The sequence below is a fragment of the Nanorana parkeri genome, unplaced genomic scaffold, assembly GCF_000935625.1.
Source record: "Nanorana parkeri isolate BGI_ZX_2015 unplaced genomic scaffold, ASM93562v1 scaffold183, whole genome shotgun sequence".
Lineage (NCBI taxonomy): Eukaryota > Metazoa > Chordata > Amphibia > Anura > Dicroglossidae > Nanorana > Nanorana parkeri.
In genome coordinates, this window is record NW_017306451.1 from 1,269,322 (window position 1) to 1,274,903 (window position 5,582).

Consider the following 5,582-nt stretch of genomic DNA (forward strand, 5'->3'; position numbering starts at 1 on the left):
TTGAAGGAACTCTGCAGGTAGGTTGTTCCAAACATCTTGGAGAAATAACCAGATCTTCTGTGGATGTGGGCTGCCTCAAATCCTTCTGTCTCTTCATGTAATCCCACACAGACTCAATGATGTTGAGATCTGGGCTCTGTGGTACCCCCACAGCACCCCTTCCCCCCCACCCTTACCCCAGCACCACTCTGCCCCCTCAGGCAGTGAAAAGGCTAGGGGTACCCCTGAACACACAGAACATGCAATATAAAAGACAACAAATTATATGATAAGAATACAGGATTGGCTAAATGTTAATACTATATTTACAAGTAGGCAACCACCAGATAGCAGCATAGCCTTACTATAGTCTTGCAAAAAAAACCCCATAAAGGAATATTACTAACAAAACATAATCCACTGTAGTATAATATACAAATAAACAGGCTAAATAATACATCACATTAATGTATATTTAAAGCCAAAATGTTTATTGTAATTTTTTGATAGTGCAGCAAAGTGTTAGAACCACTGTAAGCTTTTCATTGTTGCCTGTGTTCCCACTTGAGAGATTCACCCTCTCTATTTGTCCCACTGACCATTGTCTCTAAAACACAAAGTAATAGGAAATTCTGAATTTTACAGCTGTTTCTAGAACAGGAATAGAGGGTAAATCTTCCATTTGGGACATTTGTTAAGGTGACAAATAAGAAGGCCATGCCTCTTACCTTAGTGAACTTTTCTCTCACTTCCTGTTTTAGACAGGAAGTGAAGAAAATCTCCCTGTCAAAGACAGGTTTGGCTTAAAATACATACACACATACATACATACTGCATGTTCAGGAATATCACTTGGCTGTGTATGGCTGAGAATTCCACCAGGTGTCACTAACTATATGTGAAGGTTTTGATGGTTTTTCTTGTTTCCTGCAGGTCTTAACATTGAAATGTTGTTCTCACATTTTCTACTATGCCTCTGCTGACTGGCAAGCGAATATCCTAGCCTTACTGGCTTGTGAATGGAAAGCTGCATACTCTCTGACAGGACACTAAAGCCGGGGGAAAGAGGCCCTGTACAAAAAGAACACTAAAGGTGGAAGAGTAGAGGAGTGCAAAAGGAGCCCTGGAGGTGGAAAAGAGGAACCGTACAAGATGGATGGTGGGTGCTGGAATCAAAGTACAAGGGGTATACTGGAGGTAGACTAGAGGAGCAAGGGACGCAATATAGGGAAAGTGCTAAAAGTAGAGGCACAGCACAGAGGAGAGGGTAAAGATGGAGAACAGAAGCAATACTGCCGAAAGCAGAGGAGACCAGCAGAATAGTTGGACACTAAGAAGGGAGGGCAGATGCAATACCACACTGCTAAGAGGGGCACCCTAAAGTTTTGGCAGCCTGTCCACATTTCCTGTGATACTGTAAAAAGATTATTGCCAATATACCCATATAAACATATATCACCACTCCTAACTTTCTGAGATTGAAAAGAGGGGCACTTTACAGCACAAAAAATATTTAGCTAGAAGACACAGCATTGCAACACCTTTGGTCATGCAGACCAAGAGAAATTTGTTAGCAATAGACATTTTATATAAACATTTTACTTCAGTGAGACCAGATTGAAGATATAGAAAGTGAAATAACATTTTCACTGAAGAATTTATATGTACAGATGGCTTTGATGTGACACTTACTAGATTTACAGGCATGTGTAAATCATTGAACAAAAATGTCGTAGCATTAATTAAGTGTAATTATTTTAGCACTAGACACACAAAAAAAGAGTAATGTTGGACATAAATATAAAGATAATATTGTACAATGCAGATTATTTTCACAATTTCACACAGTAAGGCCCCTTTCACACGGCCACTATGACTCAGCTATATTTATAGATCAGATAGGTAGATAGATAGATAGATAGATAGATAGATAGATAGATAGATAGATAGATAGATGTGCCACTGATTCTCAGTAGAGTTGTTTCTATCTAGTGGCAGAGACTGGTGACCAGAGCCGTGCTGAACCAAAGCAACGAGCTCTCAGAAGAACAGGAAAATGCTCGGGTGTGCTTACCCACATTCAAAATGAAAAAAAAAAAAAGGGGTTATAGATGGCAACCAACGCACCCAGGGCCAAACATTTTTATAAAAATGGAAACCCAGACAAAGCAAGACAGGAAACGAAAGAAGAAGAATAATTACACTGGCTTCCGCTTGTTAGTTTGGGTTAGACCACTGGTTGAGACCAAACTAGAATCTAGTAGCTATGAGCAAAATCTCAGACTGGCTTTGTTCCAGTTTTAGGCAACGGAATGGGCTGTAATTCAGCAAAAGGCCAGATTCCTGAGCTGTAGTGCAACAGAGAAAAAGACATGAGAAATAGGGATAGCTGCGTAAAAGATTTGGGACAATAGTAGAAGGAGATATTAGAAATTAAGGTTGTATAATGGGGAGCAGTGTATTTTAAAATGCACAGTTTACTGGCTGTCAGTTAGTGACAAAACACTACCAAATCTCCAGCCCATGTTACTGCTAGCTTTTGCCAAAGCTGCAGTTATTAGATAGCAATAGATGCCTTTATAGGACTTCATAAGGGTTACAAGCAGGCTGTCCACTTTGCAAAGAATATCCAATCATGTGCAAGGAAAATAAAAAAACTGAATTTATGTCTGCACATGATTGGATGATGGAAGTCAGCAGAGCTTCACTTCATTCACTAAATAATTAAGGGAAAATTCCCAAGCAAGGGTTAACTGCTCATTTTGGTCTAGGGCTGAAAATAACTAGTTATACTCATCTGATCCTCTGAGCCGTACATTGGCAAAAATCAGCCGTACATCGGCTACCTTTAGCTGCACTTCGGTCAGCCGAACATGCTCTGCATGTTTGGCTGAGCCAAAGCTCCGGCAGCTCACTCGCTGCAGTTCGCCCCTATTCTCATAGGGGCCGAACAGCAGTGAGTGAATAGCCAAATGCTGCCGAGCGGCATTCGGCTCGGCTATTCTGCTCGGTACCTCTGTGGTACCGAGCAGAATAGCAAATCATTGGAAAGAGTAGAATACAAAAAAAAGGTTGAAAAACATTTAGAAATGTAAATAAATAGTAAAATTTTAAAATAAATAGAGATTAAAAAAATCAAACAGAGAAAACAACAATTGGGTGGAGCTAGCAGTGACAGCTAGCTTCCGCCCAGGTGTTTCCTATTGGCCGGCACCTGCTAGAGTGCTAGCTTCTAGCAGGTCCCATCCAATGAATAACAACTGGGCAGAGCCAGACGTTATGTCAAGGCTGGCTCCGCCCAGTTGGTGTTGTTGTTTAATGACAGCTCAGCTTCCCCAGGTCATTTGGGGACGCTGATCTATCATTACAACTGGGCGGAGCCAGCCGTAAGATCCCAGCTGGCTCCGCCCAGCTGTCACTTGCAGGGCGATAGGCCGGCCGTTCACCCCGCTTCGGCTGTCACTTTGGCTCAGTCGAACCGGCGCATATCCCTTCGGCTGGGCTGAGCTGCTGGGCCGCCTACGGCTGCTGTACGGACTATAGTGTATAGCCTTTACAGCAGCCCTTTTGTTCGGCTGAACCAAAGGGCTCCGGCGGCCGAAGAGACCTGAAGGATCAGCCAAAGCTATGGCTCCTCTGTGAATAGCCTCCTTAATTTTGTATAAATAAATGTTTGTTAGAATTACTCTAACCCCCTAGTATTTTAAATTGCAGAATTGAATTTCAAACAGCTAGACAAGGAGATTGTGACATTGTGTGTCATCATTTCACATTTCCCCAAAAAGTCAGATATTTTTAAAAATAATCTGCATCCTTTGAATAAGCTATGGAGGGAAATTTTCAGTTTGGCCTCAGTGGTTGCTAATATGCTCATGCAAGTGATTATATTACATGTCAGTTCATTCGTTGTTGACTTCCAATTCCACACAGTGCTATCAAGACTCCCGGTGACCGGTCACATTCGTTGGTTGTCAATTTGTACTGGAATATGAAGAGGTAAATGAATATTTTCTTATTACAGGTATTTATATAGCACTGACAATTTATGCAGAGCTTTACATACTACACATTCACATCTGTCTCTGCCCTCTACAAGTTTACAATCTAATGTCCCTATTGCATTGAGACATTGTACATGCATACTAGGCCGATTAAGACAGGGGCTAATTAACCATCCAGCATATCTTTGAAGTGTGGGAGGAAACCGGAGTACCCAAATGAAACCCACACAGGCACAGGAGAACATGCAAACTCCTTTCAGATAGGGTCTTAGGGTATCCATCCTTAAAAAGATCATCCATGCTGAATGAGTATAAGAAGAAATACATATGACTCCATAATGTCACAAAATGCCGCTTTTTTTTTTTTATCTACACACATAGCATCAATATGGGGATGACAATTGAAATGTGGAAAAAAATAATAGTAATAACCTAGAGCCAATGTGGGGAAAAAGCAAGTGCAGTAAAAAAACCTAAATCAATTCTTTCCACATTGATGGCAGCACATTAACTGGATCTTGTCAAAACCATTTGTCAGTCTTGATTCTCTGCAACAGAACTGGAAGTTTTTTCTTCCTTCCGTTTTTCCCCCCTGGGCTCCATGCTGCACATCATTATTCTTTGCATTGGTCTTTCAGCTTAATGATTATTGGCCAATTTGACACTTGCTTTGCGACCTGTATTCCTTTTGCACAGACAGCTATACTATTTATAACTGGAAAATCTAACACAATACATTTTCATCATATACCTCTAAAATATTACATACCCTAAGGCTGGCAATACACCAATCTATTATTCGTTCAACCGAAAAAAATAGACTTGATTCCTCCATCAACACTAAAAGCGTGTCAATCGAGGAATCCTGCTGTTTACATACAGCGGCTGCCGGCACCTGTCAGAATTCCCGACCAGCTCATTGGCTGCTGGCTCTGATCATTCGTATATTTTCTGGCGGGCTCCTTCAATCAGCTGATCGAAGGATGCCAGCCGAAAGGGTGCCGACAGCACCACACACAGTGTATAGGCACCTTTAAGGTGTAATGTGGATCAGATAATGCAGATAATACGGCATTCTTTAAGGCCTGGTTCACACCTGGGCGTTTTACAGCGCGTTCCTACGCTCTGTAAAACGCTCAACATGTGAAAACCAATGATTGCCTATGGGCATGGTTCCCACCTGGGCGTTTTACAGCGCGTAGGAACGCGCTGCAAAACGCTCTACGCTCAAAGAAGTACAGGAGCTTCTTTGCAGCGTATTTCCCGCACGCATCCATTAGAATACAGCCGAATAGCCCTCGGAAACGCGCGTTTGTCTCGCGTTTCTTTTACCGCAAATCGGGGTAAAACCTCAAATCACTGTAAAACTGCACGGCAAACGTGCATATTCCGTACGCTTAGGTGTGAACCCAGCCTAAATCTTGCAATAGTCAAGACTGTAGAAGAATAGTTTTAAAATTATTTTAAATGGCAAAAATAATTTTTATTATTTTTTTTGCAAAGATTAACGTTAAGAAACCATTATCTTCAAAATTTATTTCAGGTATAAAAATAGCATATTATTAACAGTTACAGTCAGGTGGAAAGTAATGTACCATTATA